Here is a 16,775-nt window from a genome sequence, read left to right on the forward strand (position 1 = left end):
TCACAGGTGCTCAAGCAGAGTGCTCAGAGTTGGCGAAGGTATTTGGGAAATGAGTGCTGTTTTTTCTCCAACTAGACCGGCTGCCTTTATCTGAAACAGTTCTTGTCCCCCAGTGAGTTCCTTTCGGCCTTGAAGCCTGGTGACTCCCAGCGCAGAAGAAGAATGGCCGAGTCTGTTCCGATCAGCAGGTATGTTAAAAGGTCCTCATCTCTGTGGGCAGAAAACAAGCTCTTTTGGTCTTACAAGTAATTTTATTGCCGAGAAGAGCTGTGTTCTTGCTGGCTTCTGCAAAACCTTGTTTGCATAAGATTGCCCACTGCCTGGTAGAGCCTGGGGCTCTCCTGTAATTACAAGAGATTAAATTCCCGGCAGCTTCTGAGGATGGAGGCTCTTGACCTCATGCCCCTGCTGAGCTCCCTCCCCTCCCCTGACTCTGCCCTTCCCTGCTCCACTCCCAAATCTCTAGGAATTTCCCAGCCCGGAGCTGGCAACCCTGTGGCTGCATAAGAACATAAGAAAGGCCATGATGGATCAGACCCAGGCCCATCAAGTCCAGCAGTCTGTTCACACAGTGGCCAAACAGGCGCCTCCAGGAAGCCCACAAACAAGACGACTGCAGCAGCACCATCCTGCCTGTGTTCCACAGCACCTAAGATAATAGGCATGTTCATAAGGATATAAGAAGAGCCCTGCTGGATCAGACCAAGGCCCTTTCTTGGTTTGTCCCTGCCAGCACAGATCCCATCAGTGTATATGAGTAGAGATTTTTTGCCCCAATATACATCTTGTTCACATTGAATCTCATTTGCCATTTTAATGCCCATTCCTCCAGTTTGAACCATTTTTGTTTTAAACACCCTAAATAGTTTGGTGTCATCTGCAAACTTGGCCACCTCGCTGTTCACCCCCAACTCTAGGTCACTGATGAACAGGTTGAAAAGCACCGGTCCCAACACAGATCCCTGAGGGACCCCACTGCTCACATCCCTCCATTGTGAGAACTGGCCATTGATTCCTACTCTCTGCTTCCTATTTTTCAGCCCACTCTCAATCCATAAGAGGACTTGTCCTCTTATCCCATGACTATTACTAGAGCATCTCCAACCATGTTGCTGTCAAGTTGCCAACTTTTCCACCTGCTTTTGTAGCTGATCTGTTAAGCAACAAAGTGTGCTGACAGATGGCCATTTAGCTTCTTAAAAACCCTGTCAGCAATACTGATTCTGTGACCTTAGGCAGGGAGGTAGTTCGGAATTTCCTGCATTGTGTAGGGGGTTGGACTAGATGATTCTGGTGGGCCCTTCCAACTCTCTGATTCTATGATTTTCCTGCATGCAAAGGTTCACTGGTTAATGTCTGCAGATCAGAGTGTCGCCACAGGAACAAAAGCAGAACTTTCTTTTGGTCATTTGGCAACTTGACATTGCCGTGATGCACGCATGAAGTCGGCGCTGCAGAAGAAGACGGTGGGATGCAAAATGTCTTCGACGGTTTCTAGAGTGATCCCCCTGTTCTGTGCCTGTGGGCTGTCCGTTTATTTCAGGGAGGAGATCCCTCTGTAGGGATCCCTCTGTCCCAGCAGGCCTCGTGGGATCCTCTCTGCAGGGTTAGCCAGCCCTTTTGCTGTGTGCTCGGGCTACCTTGATTACCTCTAGATCACACGAAGGTGCTCCAGCAGGCGCAGCTGCCTAATGAAGACATTTTCTCGTCGCCTCATTTTCCGCCGGCTGTCTAATAAGGTGGCTGTTGGCGCAGCGGAGAAAGGGAGCATCTTGTCGCAGACTGCGACTGTTGAAAGCTGCACAATCTAATTCTTGCTTCCGTAATGAGATTGGCTGGTTTTGTGTCATGGAGGTAAAGCACAAAGAGACAGCCGGATCAGAATCCATCGTGCCTCACCTCCCTGCTTCAGTATGGGTGGGTGGGGGGGACCGCGCATTTCAGATTTCCAGCTGGTGATGCTGGCAATGTGCCAAGTGCAACAGAGCTATGCCAATTCTCTCCCCCCCTTGCAACACCAGATGTGGGTCTCTGGCCTGCTTGGTTTTAATGAAATGGCTCCTCATTCTGCAACATCTGGCTCTGGAAAGTGGTAACCTAATCAGCTACCAGTGACTGAGGGGGGGGAAGGGCAGGGCCCAGCTGCCTGTGCCATGGCGGAGGGATCATCTAGTACAATCCTCTTGCCACAATGCAGCCCACCCCCAATAATAATAATAATTAGCATTCAGGCAGTGTTTAAAAATGCCTCTTGTCAAATAATTTCTCTAATCTTTTTGGTGACCTTGTGGGGTAGGTTGGTATTATCCACACTGCAGCCAGAGGCTTCCTGAGATTTTTTGGGGGCCACCAAGTTTCACACTATCCATTTTGACCCCACAAGCACCCCCCCCCACACACACACATTTTGATTTTTCTCGTGTGGACCTAATGCCGGAGCCTTTGTTTTCACACCATCTTCAGTCTCCCAGCGTTAAACTTTTCTCAATCAATGTATGCAGCTTTTCACATTTTTGCATCAACTGTGACTGACTAGCATATAAAATCTAAGCAAACAGGGACTGTCTTCCAAGAAAATGGGTGAAACAAAGGCTGGACAACAGCTGAAAAGAGAGAGAAACCGGAGATTTGAACCCGGTATGTCCCCGTCGCAGACTCTGCCCCTCTGCAGTGCTTTTCCTCTGAGGTGTTGGCAGAGAAGGAATTGGAGATGAGACTGACTCTTCCACATCTGCCTTCCCCAGTTTACTCTGCAGGAATGTTGCTTTCTCAACAGTACTTCATGGCGTGTGGCTGCCAGTGTGGTGTAGAGCATCAGACCAGTAGCTGGGACACTCAGGTTCAAATCCCCACTGTGTCACGGAGGGTGGCTGGGGTCCTTGGCCCAGTCACACACAGCCTACGCTTCCTCACAAGAAGAGGAGGTGGTTTTTCTATGCTGACTTTCTCTACCACTTAAGGGAGAATCAAACCGGTTTACAATCACCTTCCCCTCCCCACAACAGATACCCTGTGAGGTAGGTGGAGCTGAGAGAGCTGTGACTGGCCCAAGGTCACCCAGCTGGCTTCGTGTGTAGGAGTGGGAAAACAAATCCAGTTCACCAGATTCGTCTCCACCGCTCATGCAGAGGAGTGGGGAATCGAGCCCGGTTCTCCAGATCAGAGTCCACCGCTCCAAACCACCGCTCTTAACCACTACACCCACATTGGCTCACAGGGTTTTTGAGAGGATAAACTGGAGAAAGGGGAGAATGCTGAAACCCACTTTGGGTTGCCGTCGGGCAGAAATGTTGGGTGCAAATGAAGTAAATAAAGAAATAAGAGAGCCACGAGCAGAGAAGGATGTAAACAGCTCTATCAGCTTGAGCAAAGGAGCCAAGTTGCCTTGGGGGGGGGGAGAGAGATTTGGAGCCCCTCCTCTCAGATTGGAGTCAGGCGTTGTGATGGAGCTTTGACGAGACCTTCTTGAACAGCCAGGACAAGATGAGAGTTGAGTCTGGTTCGGGAGGCAGGTGGAACTTTATAGCCCTGTCCAGAACAGGGGTCAGTCGATTGCAGAGCTAATCCAGGGAGATAAATTGGTGTCAGGCGAGGGCTTCACTCCTACCAGGTAACAAGCACCCTTTTGTTACTGAGTGACTTCACATCCTTTCCTGCTTGCCGAGAAAGAAGAGATTTTATTTTATGCCAAGCACAAGACAATTTTTGGACTACAAAAATAAATTGGGTGTAGGTGCGTGGAAGGGATTTCCAGCTCTAATTTGCTTGCACGCCTTCCAATGTACATTTTTGTAGTTTCTTTTCCCATTCCCCATAAAGAGGCTGTTGGGTATACCGAAAGAAGAGGTAAACAACCCAAGCTGTAAGTGTTTGGATTTTCAAGTATCTGCAAACCATTATTGCCTTGAAAAAAATTATCACAGGATTCAATTGTTTTCTTACTGCCTAAAAATTCCAGTTTTAAAAGTTAAGAAACTGCTCACATGTTCAATACGGGATTTGCATTCTGAAGTGGGTACCAAGTTTGATCAGCTCTGTTTAACATCTATCTGCGCCCCCTCGCCCAGCTGGTTCGGGGTTTCAGGCTGGGTTGTCACCAGTTAGCCGATGACACCCAGCTATATCCACTGATGGATGGCCGGCCGGATACCATCCCCCAGGTGCCTGGAGGCCATAGTGGATACAGAGCTAATCCCTGCCAGGAAAAGCTGGTCCTCTCTGGCAGAGGATGCTGGCTGGTGCCACTTCTCATGCTGCCCTGTTGTCTCTGAGTGCGTGCAAAGTGTTGGGGGTGGGCTGGGGAGAATTGCAGCCTGGCTTTGCCATGTCGGACTGGAGGACAGAGAGCCGGGCTTCTGCCTGGCCAGCCCGCAACCTCTCCTTCAGAAGGGATTAAGGGGGAACGGAGTGCCTCAGAGCAATTATCCTTAAGCCCCCCCCCTGTTTTAACGGCGTTCCTTGCTTGGGACTGGCCTGGGGCCAAGGTGTTGCCGAGTTCCCAAGCGAGGGGAGGATTAAAACCCCTGCAGGAGTTAATTCTCCACTGCTGCATCTGGCGGAAGGTTGTCAGATGAATTATGCACTGCCAGGCCTTAAACAGCTGCCTCCCCTTATCTCTAACCCACACCTCTTCCCCCCACCCAAAAAAAGCCTGTGTTGGAATCTTAAAGGTCTGGGCATATTTGAGGGCAGACCTGCCAAGTTTGGGGGCTGCATAATCCCAACGAGTTGCTCAGAGATGGCCACCTGTGGATCAGGCCACACATCTGGATCGGCTTCTTTTTACTCCTGGGAATCCCAGGCGTGGGAGAGGCAGCTGTGCTTGCCGTGTGTTGAAGCAGCCCACACATGCTCAGAGGCACTCGGAGGTGGTCGCTGCACTTCTTATAGGGCTGAATGCTGGGCTGAGCTTGCTCTGTTGACGAGAGGGTGAGAAGAGAAGGAAGACACGGAGGCCAAGGAGAGGCTGGGAGCAGATGCGGCCCATGGGGAAGTCTCTGGCCAAAACAAGAATGCCGCCCCAGGCAAGGGCTGAACCGAGAACAAGTCCAAGGGGCATCGTCCTTCCAAGGCAGGCCCGCCGAGCTCAGCCTGGCCTCCTCCGACCGGCAGCAGCTCTCCAAGGTCTCAGGAGAGGAAGGTGGCTCACACCACCCAAGAGCCTTGAATTTGCAGCAGCTTCCGCCGATTTTATGTCACAAATCATCAAATCACACAAGGTTGGAAGAGACCACAAGGGCCATCCAGTCCAACCCCTGCCATGCAGGATCCCAAAATCAAAGCGCTCCCGACAGATGACCATCCAACCTCTGCTTAAAGACCTCCAAAGACGGGGACTCCACCCCCACCCCGAGGCAGGGCATTCCACCGTCGAACCGCCCTCACCGTCAGAAAGTTCTTCCTAATGTTTAGGTGGAATCGCTTTTCTTAGTTTAAATCCATTACTCCGTGTCCTAGTCTCTGAAGCAACAGAGAACAAGCTAGTTCCCTCATTAACATGGCACCCCTTCAAATATTTAAACATGGCTATCATGTCACCCCTCAGCCTTCTGTTCTCCAGACTAAACAAACCCAACTCCTTAAGTCTCTCCTCATAGGGCATGGGTTCCAGACCTGTGACCATTCTGGTCGCCCTCCTCTGGACCCGCTCCTTTTTAAATTGTGGAGCCCAAAACTGGACACAGAATTCCAAGTGAGGTCTGGCCAATGCAGAATACAGTGGTAGTATTACTTCCCTTGATCTAGACACAATACTTTTTTTGATGCAGCCCAAAATTGCATTGGCTTTCTTAGCTGCCATATCACACTGTTGACTCATGTTCAGTTTGTGGTCCACTAAGACTCCCAGATCTCTTTCACATGTACTGTTGTCACGTCAATTATCTCCCATCATGTACCTGTGCCTTAAGTTGTTTGTGCCTAGGTGAAGTACCTTACACGTCTCCCTATTGAAATCCATTTTATTGTTTATGGCCCAGCTCTCCAGTCTATAAAGGTCATTCTGAACTCTGACCCTATCTTCCGGGGTATTAACTACCCCTCCCAACTTGGTGTCATCTGCAAATTTAATTATCATGTCCTCTATTCCTCCAAGTCATTTATAAAAATGTTAAATAGCACCGGTCCCAAGACAGACCCCTGTGGCACTATGTCTTTTAGTTTGCAACGGAGGTTCTGAATATTTATAGTGAAGGGTGGTTCATACATGGCTTTCTTCTCATCTTATCCTCACATCAACTCTGTGAGGGAGGCCAAGCTGAGAGACGAAGGGTGAATAAACCCAGGTCGCCCTTGAGTGCTTCCTGGCTGAGTATGGACTGGGGTGTCTGCGGAAAGGCTTTGAGGTGGGTTCCAGGCAAGGGAGGGCAGGTTCTTGGTGCCTTGCCTGGCACCGACCCACGTGCCCAACGCTGCTTGCGAAGAAGAGCTGCCTGGCGGGCTGACCTGAAGCACAGCTGTCTCCACCAATGCAGATAAGTGGGAAGACGTGGAAACCTGCTCCCTCCAGGGATGAAGCCGAGCGAGGGCAGCTGCGCGCTCCAACAGTGGCGGCTTCCGTGCACCCGGCCTCCGAGCGGGAGTCTTGGGAGGCATCGGATGTCGGAAGCCCTTCAGATCCAATCAGCCTCACCCATTTGAAGGTGAGCTTCCTTGGCAGGCCCGGGATAAGTCCTCCTTGATACTGTCTTCGTTGCCAGAGAGCAAAGTAGACGGTGACCCAGTTTGCTGCTGGTTGCTGCTGCTGCTGCTGCGTTCCCCCCTTTCCTCCAAGGCTCGTAATTCTTCCTGAAGTGTTCCTGATTTTAACCTCGCTTGCTAACAGTGTCCCAGCAGTGTCCTGAAGGCTGCCTGCCCTTTTGCGCGTGTGTATGTGAAAAGCAGGCAGGATTGATGTGAAAATTAACGTGCAACTCCCCGCCACAAGATGTGGCAATGAACACTGTCTTGGAAGCAACAGCTATTAGTTCTGACAGTTAAATGGAACCTCCACATTTAGAGGCAGCATTGTTCAGATGACCAGGTTCTGGAGACAGACTGTAGCGGTGGAATTCCTGACCTCCTTGTGAACATATCTTAGGAATCTTGCCAGCAGTGGTGAGAATCAAAGTGGTGATCCAGACGGACCGTGCCCAGCTGCTCCAGGTGTGAGTCCAACATGCTCCTCATGTGAATTTCTCCCTGGATCTGGGCAGTCCCAGATTCACAGACCTCCTTTCCAAAGCCCAGCCGATGCAACGTATTGTGTGGGGCATTTGCTCAAACATTGGTTTCCTTCCTTTTGTGGAAGGAAGCCTGAGTGCAGCAGCAACCCCAAGCTATGAACCTGCTCCACTAGAGGTGTGTGACCCCATCTGGAACAGGACACATCCCAATTCCTAGATCAAACCTTCCCCCCCAACAGAAATTCTTGAATTTCTCTACATTAATCTGGAAGAAAGGATAAACGGCTGGCACACGGGGCAGAGAGCATCTCAGAGGGCAGCCGTGTTGGTCCTCAGTAAAAGAGCTAGATTTGAGTCCAGGAGTCCCTGAGAGAGCAACAAAATTTTGGGAGGGGCCGTGGCTCAGTGGTGGTGCACCCGCTTGGCATGCAGAAGATCCCAGGTTCAGTCCCTGGCATCTCCAGTTAAAGGGACCAGGCAAGTAGGTGATGTGAAACACCCCTGCCTGAGACCCTGGAGATTTATGGAGAGGGGCCGTGGCTCAGTGGTAAAGCCTCTGCTTGGCATGCAGAAAGTCCCAGGTTCAATCCCTGGCATCTCCAGTTAAAGGGACTAGGCAAGTAAGTGATGTGAAAGACCCCTGCCTGGGACCCTGTAGAGCTGCTGCCAGTCTGAGTAGACAATACTGACTTTGTTGGGTAAAGGCAGCTTCATGTATTCAGGACATAAGCTTTTGTGTGTCAAAGCTCCTTTTGCCAGATACAAGAAGGCAGAGTGAGTACCCTTTCATGATAATAGCAGAACTGAAGGCCCTGCTTGGCAAGAGCAGGGCATCCTGGTGGATGCCCTGCGAAGCCCACCCACAGCTGAGTGACAAGTGAATCCACCAAGGAGAAGGGACGCTTGCCGGTAAAAGGGCAGAGAGACGAGCGGCACCTGCTCCCTCTCGGAGAACCGCTCTTGCACGCTGGCTGGCAGCCACACCCCAGGCTTTCTAGGTCCAAAGTGGCCCCAGTCCAAGCGTGCCATCTTTCCATCACTGTTAGGAAATGTACCTTATTTTCAGCAATAACATCTGAAAATGTGTTTTCTGTTTCTAACCATTACGGGTCTGTAAATCACCGCACCAACAAACTTGACGTGGCACGCCTATTTAAATTAATTACAAAATAGGCCCTGCTGGTCGCCCTTAATTGAGAGTCCGCCTTGGCTTCCAAATGCCTCCCAAATTGGAGCCCTGTGATTAATCTGGAAACCAAATGAACAAGGCGAGAGAACAGCCAGAACCTGCCTGTCTTGCTTAGGGGTATTTGGCTGGTTTTAATTGCTCAAAAATTGAGTGCAGGGGAGGAGAAGGAGGAGGGGAAGCTGCACTTGCTTGCGTTGTCACCACTGTTTCCTGCCCCTGTTCTTCTGTTCTCTGCTTCATTAGCTGCACATTGTATGCTCCTTGGGGCAGGAACCTCCTCTTGCCCTTACCTTAAAAAGCTGTGGACATTGATGCTGCTGTATCAATCAGGATTCTAAATAACACTGACGATTTGCAGCAGAGTGGGTGTGTGCTTTGAGGTGGGGCTTATATAGCACCAGATCCCATAAGCCCTGAGTCCTCACTTTGAAAGGAAACAAATGCCAGACACTTGTCCCTGCCGTCCCTTCCTGCCGCCTTTCCTTCCTCCACCTTGCCGGTCTTCCCCTTCTGCAAAATATATTTGGTTTAGTCTTCATATAATAACCTTTTCAACTTAACAGTAGGCTGTTGGGACCCCTGGCTCAGGGTTGCACATTTGCTTTAAAAGCAAGCAGGTGCTGGCCTTGATCCCCTGCTGCAGCATCTCCAGGTGAAGGAGCCCAGGTGTCAGGTGCTGAGCAAGACCAGTCTCTGCCAGAGCTCCTCAGTTGGCCCCTGGCCTGACCTCGCTTCAGGATGAATCCTGGACAGAATATGCTTGTACAGGTGGGACTTGTTCTTATTTTCCAGTAGGCAATGAAAGCCTCATCTATTTTCCTTAAAGCAACTTTATTTTTATTTTTCGGTCTTTGTATAATGAATCAGTTCCGCGGGAAGATCTTGTTTGTACATATTTATCTTCTTCTCCAGGCCCTTTTTCTAACCTCCAGCATTTAGCATATTATCCCCTTTCAGCCGGAATCCTGTAAAGACACTTGTTCTTGATGTTATCTAATTAAGTTCTTCATATATCAAACAAAATATCACAAAATCTGTATGTATAAATACAAACTACATTTCTGATATTAGAATACTAGTCCAGTGTTTCCTTTCAACTTGTCAGGAGCAACATAAAACCGAGCCAGCGTGGTGAAGTGGTTTGCATGTTGGATGAATATCATCGGGGAGATCTGGGTTCAAATCTCCCTTCTGGCTTTAGAGGATGCGTCTGTTCTCTTTTAGATTCTAGCACTAATGGCAGAGTAGAGGAATCAGCTATTAACAACATCAAATGGCGTTTGAAAGGTTAAACCCCCTCTCTTTCCCTGCAATTACCCCAAGGCGATTTGAGGCTACTCAAGCTCCTATTTTGTGTGTTACAGATGGATTCTTTGTATTGCCTGTTTGGGCCTTTGATGGCAAAGCTTACTGTGTGAGACCTTGGTCCATTCCCCATTTTTCAGCTGAACCCAAACTCACAGAAATGGTCAACAAACTTCTGAGCTGGCCGCTATGTGCAGTTTTTCAATGTGGGGCCCCCGACTTGGCCATCTATTTCTGGTGTTGTATTACCCAAAGGGCTAACATCTGCACTGCTGGTGCTAGAGAAAAGAGGCTTTTCCATGTAGCTGGATGGAAACCTGCTTGCTTGGTTCAGTGTCCCCTTTGCCACGTGCAACATAGAGGGCTCCCCCATGCATGCCCCCCCCCAACTCTTGGAGCACAGTGGGAGCACTATCGTTCCTGGCTGCATGATTCATTCTGCAACTGAGAAGTGACTAATGGCATTTATAAAGTAGGGAGGGGCGGCTGTAATTAACACCTTGCTCTTGGTCATGTGCTGCATTGGATCTGTGCTTATGGGGGAGGCAAAGCGCATGGGGGCAGAGGTGTCAATCACGTGTCCTCCGAGGAATGGCTCTGGAAGATCTTTGTCCTTCCGTGCAGAGATTGAATTAGCCCAAATGATGTTTAGATCTAAAAAGGAGAACTGTTTCACGAGGAGCTCTGAGCAGATACTCAAACCAGCGCACGGCCCTGGAAATAGGGCACTAAAGGAAGCGTGCTTCTGAGCATACACAGACTTTGAGTCTGGGCTGAGAACTGGGGCCAGCGCTGGGGCCTAGCCCTGGAAGATGCAGAGTAACAGAGCAAGAAGGTGCACAATGTCTTTTCCTCCCTCAACTTGACCGTAGTTTAGGCCCTACACATCTGGGATGGGGGAAGGGGAGAGGCTGCTGGTGGTTAATGTGAAGAATGAGAGGTGCTAAAGCTGAGGGGGGCTTGGAAATAATGCCCTTGGACACGGATTTTCCATCCTCTTACTCCCAGCCATTACCTAAATAGAACCTCTGTGTTCAGAGGCAGTTTACCTCTGAGTGCTAAACGCTGCAACCAAACAGCAGGGGGAGCCACTGGCTTCATACTCTGCTCGTAGGTCTTCCGGCTGGTCACTGATGGAAACGGGAAGCTAGACCAGGTGGATCCTTGGTCTGATCCAGCCAGGCTCCTTTGTTCTTCTGCTGGGCTGGCACAACCGCTCTGGTGGTGGAGGGGAACTGGACTCTGTGTGGGCTCAGGGGCACTCCCTCCCTCCTTGTCATGACGATTAGGACGAGCCTTCAGCTGAACACTGAATTGGGGGCTCAGCTTCAGCAGCAGCCTTGATTGGTCTTCTCTGGCGGACTGAGCCCCCCCCCCCCCGCCGGCCTTCTCAGCACCTTTCGAGTCTGCAGTACAAGCCTGAAGCGGAAAGGGGGGGGGAGAGAGAAATCCATTTCTTCTTGATGATGATGATGATCGCTCTGAATAGCCTTCTCTCCTCCTCCTCCTCGAAATCTGTGCGCTGTCGTCTCCAGATCTGGCTCTTGTTCTAATCTCCTCTCTTATCCATCATGATAGGGGGATTGAGATGCGGCCGGAGTGATCCGCAAGGGTCATCAGCAGAGATTAAGACGTGCAAGTCCGTCCCCCCCCCCCCCAGGGAGGGAAACCACCTCCACTTTTCAACAACTAAGCGGGGCAGTGTTGCCGATTAAATCCTTGGCTTGTCGCATTCGCTCCCAGCTTGGCATAAAGAGGGCCTCGCCCAGAGGAATTAAGGTCGAAATAGAATCCCAAGTGGCCGGTCTGATTGTTCAGCTGGTTCCAAATTGCTTCCCCCTCTCCCGCCTCTGATCATGAAAGGAAATACTGGTGCATTTTGGTAAACAGCCGTGCAGAGTGCGAGAGGTGCAGCTCTGTTTAGCAGAGGACCCTCTCCGAGTCACTGGGGACAGTGGGAGTTACCCCCATTTGTTTATGGGGGAAGGGGTGGCGGTGTCAGGCAGGGACTGGGGACAGCTTTCTGACCTCTTTGGGACCAGCCCAAAGGAACGGGGGCTTGCGAGTCCTTTCCTTTATAGGCTCAGTTATGCCCCCCCCCTCTCTTGGAGGCTGTTCCTCCTTGCCCTGTCAATTCATCCTGCAGTGACCCCCGTCCACCTTGGATTGTAAAAGCCAACCATCCTGTAATATGTTATCAACTGTTATGAACAGACCCCAACAGCTGCAGCCTGCTTTGCTTGAAGGCAGAGTGCTGTGTGATTTATTTATTTACTCAGCTATTTATAGCCAGTCTCCTGCCTCTGAGGGGGCTCAAGGAGGCTTATATTATAAAATGCCATCAGGGCATACAATAAAAGGAAACATCCTTCACAGGACAAGATCAAAGAAGGAAGGAAGAAAACCCAGTCCAAAGGTGCCAAATCTATCCATCAGTTGGTCATATTTTTGCCCTGCCCTTACTCTGAGGAGGTCCACATGGCATATGGGGTTATCCCCTCCCCTGCTATGTTCATCTTCACACCAGTCCTGCGAGGTAGGTCAGGCTGAGAGTGATGGGCCCAAGGTCTTCCCAGTGAGCTTCATGGCTGAGCAGGGATTTGAATCCAGGACTTCCAAGACCTTGTCCAGCACTCCAACTGTTATGCTGAACGAATCAAGAAAACAACCTTCTGGTGCTGAACTGCACTGCAAGTTTCCCCAAAGGCCAGTACAAAAGGCAACTCTTCTGACCCCCTTCGGGGCACCATCCCAGGGGGCTGGGCCAATGGCCGGCAAAGAGGGTCAAAGGAGCCTCAGGGGAGACAGAGAAAGGGAGAGCTGTTGAGAGGAGGACAGCGGGCACTTGAGAGGCTGCCCTTCAGCCCCAAGGGGGCCAGGCCATCAAAAAGGGCTTTAGAAGAAACAACCAGCCCCTTCAGTTGAGCCCAGAAACAAATGGGCAACAAATGAAGCTGCTTAGGACAGAGTGCAAAAGAGCTCTGCCATCCTGGCAGATGCCTGGCAATTGGCAAAGGTTGATGCCCAAGGGCAGGAGCCCTATGGAAACATGCCTCTCTTTGGAAAGAGGAGAAGACTAGTGAAGAGAACACTGACCGGGGACATGAGAACCATCTTTAAGTACTTGAAGGGCTGTCACATAGAGGATGGTGCTGAGTTGTTTTCTGTTGCCCCAGAAGGTCAGACCAGAACCAATGGGTGGAAATTAAATCAAGAGTTTCTGTCTAGACATTGGTAAGAATTTTCTAACAGTTAGAGCGGTTCCTCAGCGGAACAGGCTTCCTCGGGAGGTGGTGGGATCTCCTTCCCTGGAGGTTTTTAAGAAGAGGCTAGATGGCCACCTGTCAGCAATGCTGATTCTATGACCTTAGGCAGATGATGAGAGGGAGGGCACCTTTGCCATCTTCTGGGCATAAAGTAGGGGTCACTGGGGGTGTGGGGGGAGGTAGTTGTGAATTTCCTGCATTTTGCAGGGGGTTGGACTAGATGACCCTGGTGGTCCCCTCCAACTATATGATTCTATGAGTCTATGATTCTATGGAAATCAAACGTTAAAGACTATGATGTGGGTTTTCTTGGATGGCAGGAGGGGGCTGGAGTATGAAGTGCTGGTCATGGGGAAATGTGCGACTTTAGATCTCTGCTCTGTAATGTGGATTGAACTATTTGGCAGGGAGCAGGAAGAAAACAGTAAAATTGTATTTTTTAATTACTTTGGGAATCCAATGGTGGAAAAGCAGGCTCAAAATTAAATATATAATGCTTGTTCCCCACCAAGCTGATCCACTGCCCTCCTGCCACGAACTGTGGTCCACCCGGGACAGGATACATCTCCAGTTTTTAACTTCAAATCAGGCTGGAGCGCTCTCTTTTTCTCCACAGAACAGTTTGCTCAAATGCAAGTCGATTCACTCGTAGAAGTCAGTACACTGAAGCACTTAAGAAAAAAAATAATTTAATTGGAAGAGGGAAGCTCAAAAAGCATCCCCGCGGCACGTTGAAAGGTAAGCTGCAATCAGAAATTAACCTGATCAAACTGATCCGAAGGGCGGCCCAGGGTTTTTGTGTGCATCGCAGCTAAATATATACAGAAGAGCGCAGAACGGAGAGGGGTGGGGGAAGCAATCTAGTCTGGGAGGGAGAATCCAATTCCTTTGCAACAAGGTTAAGATGCTTTTTCCTTTTAAGATGGCTGGTTATTAAGTTTTTGAGAGGCAGGCAAAGATGCGGCCGCAGTCGGCGGGAAGGGTTCCTAGAGGGAAATTACTCCGTCAAACAGAACCAGGCAATATTGAGGCAAAGATGCTCCTAATGCGGGCGGGATCAAAGAGGTGCTGGGATTCTACGCGACCTCTTGAGAAAGCCGGGCCCCAATTTGTAAACATTTTGCCTGCCTCGTCTCACCTGCCAAAGGGGCTTGCTGCGGTCGACTCCCCACCCCCAATATTCTCGGACCTTAGCTATTTGCACCATTCACATCTATTACGAGCTTCCCCCCTACCCATGACTGTCACTGGGACTGGCGCCAACTTGGCCCCAGAATACTGGGAAGAGGTCCAGTTGACGCTGGCCGGGTGGAGGCTGCAGTGATGGCCACTGAGCATATCACTTCCTGCATTCTGTGCAGACACAAACTTGTATCCTAAGCATGACTGTTGGTCTCTTTTCTGCTGGAGGGGCCCAAATGCTCCTAGGCCAGCTGGAGGCTGGGTGAATGAAGAACAAGAGTTGGTTTTTATATGCCAACTCTCATGGCCACTTAAGTAAGAATCAAACCGGCTTACAATCACCTTCCCTCCCCCTCCCCACAACAGGCACCCTGTGAGATAGGTGGGGCTGAGAGAGCTCTAAGAGAGGTGTGACTAGCCCAAGGTCACCCAGCTGGCTTCCTGTATAGGAGTGGGAAAACCAACCTGGTTCACCAGATTAGTGTCTGCCGCTCATGTGGAGGAGTGGGGAATCAAATCCGGTTCTCCAGATCAGAGTCCACTGCTCCAAACCACTGCTCTTAACCACTACACCACGCTGGCTCTCCAGTGTGGCACAATGGCAAACTATAGGACACAACAGAATGGCACAACTATAGGACTTGGGCTCGGGCTGAGACCATCTCTGGCCTGATTGCTAGACTCCAGAGATGCCGGGGCTGACCCTGCTTGGAAAGCAGGTGCTCCATCACTGAGCAATGGTGCCCTCCCCCCACAAGAAACAAAAGTAAGGGGTCACATTTCTGGGGGGTGGGAGTCATATCCCAATGGTCCCTTCATCCCCAGCCTCTCCTTAATCAGATACTTCCTAAGAACATCAGAAGAGCCCTGCTGGATCAGACCAGAGAGGGTCCATCTAGTCCAGCATCCTGACTCACTCAGTGGCCACTGCCAGACCCTCTAGAGAGCCAGTAACAAGGCACTGAGGCCGAGGCCTTCTCCTGAGGTTGTCTCCTGACGCTGGGATTCAGAGTTTGACTTCCTCTGAACATGGAGGTTCCCTTTAGCTAGCAGCCACTGATAGACCTCTCCTCCACCAATCTGTCTAAACCCCTTTTGTAGCCACCCACGCATGGCTCAGCATTTGGGGAAGGTCTTTCTCATGGGGCTAGTTTGGATTCTGTGCTGTGGGCTAATGGGTCCAGTGGTGTGTGTTGATTTATTCTCCTCTTGTCATGGCAGCTGGGGTGAGAGGGAGGGTTTTTGTTTTATAAAGTAACTCGTATATGTACTGTAAATGATTTCAAGAAGGGATGGGCCGAAGAGTCTATTTTTGTTTCTCTTCAATGCTGGAGGTTGGTTTTAGGCTGCCTCATCTTCATCACTGTCCTTGGAGAGTCTTTTGTTTCTTTTAGGCCATTTTTTATGCAACTGGCTCTGAAATAACAGATAAAATGCATTAGCTTTAATGGAGAAATTTGCTTAAAGGAAGACAATCTGGTGTGAAAAAAGGACTTGAGGTTTTATGTCTCAGAAGGGAGAAATTCAGGTTTTGAAATTTAGTCTTCCCTTAGATGTTGACATGGCAGTTGGTTGCCCACTTTGAGGGTCCTTTAGGCAGGCTGAAATAGAGACCCTGAACATTTTGGCCGTGATCTCTCTTTATATGTTCTGCTAAGGGAAATCTGTGCTCAATGTATGAAGAGTCTTCACAGAACGTTCAATATCTACAACTGAACTCGCTGAAAATGTTGCCATTCCCTTTTCTCATCTGTGGGGACACACAACATCAGAGGGGTTCAGCTGGATGTGCGGTGTGTGTGTGTCTCCCTTTCTGCAGAGTTTGCTCTGCAGCAGCAGACAGCAACATCCCCAGGGAACAGCCAGAAGGTGTGTGGGGCCTGGCTGCAGCCCGCTTGGTACAATCTGGAAAGCGGAAACGAGCAAAGGCTCCAGAATCCCTCTTCTCCCTCTTGGTTTTGTAGATGCGCCTGTATCGTCTACGCGTCTTGCGTGGATGGTTCTTCATGTGCAATTATGTCATTTAGGTGTGTAATGTTGGTTTGTTGATTTTGATTGACTGCTGCACAAATGTTGTTGAAGAAATGCACACATTTTGTGGGGTTACTCCAATACGAGGGAATGCAAAATGGCACACAAACAGAAAGCCATGGGGTTGGGCCCTGTGGATCAGGTCCGTGGACATGGGACAGCTCCCTCCGCTGGAGGAAGGCACCTAGTTGTGCTAGAGAACAGATCCAAAGGTTTCATTTGTACAACAGAATCAAAATGGGAATTTGGGGACAAAACAGCAGGGAGGGAAAATTCAAACTCATCCCTACTTCTAAGTAGCCCCTTTATGTCTCTCTGATAAGACCCCCTCTCATTTCCATGTCTTTTGGGACTTGCCTCCCCAGCCCCCCCAGTCTATACTGGGCTTCTCTTCCATGGTTGCGCCAGCTGGGATGTGATTGAGCAGGCCTGTAGCTGACCCCCCCCCCTGCAGCTGAGGGGCACCAACTCTGACAGCTCTATGCTGAATTATGCCCTGCCCGCACAGTCCTCATGCAACACCTTATAAGTGCCAGAGAGCGACATTGATTCTCAATCCCGAGAGGAGACGGCTGCCGCCTCATCCTGTGTCCACCCTTGCTTTGCTGGGTGTTTCTGCCCCATTTGTCCTGCTGGATC

Source organism: Euleptes europaea, chromosome 19 (genome assembly GCF_029931775.1).
Source record: "Euleptes europaea isolate rEulEur1 chromosome 19, rEulEur1.hap1, whole genome shotgun sequence".
Taxonomy (NCBI): domain Eukaryota; kingdom Metazoa; phylum Chordata; class Lepidosauria; order Squamata; family Sphaerodactylidae; genus Euleptes; species Euleptes europaea.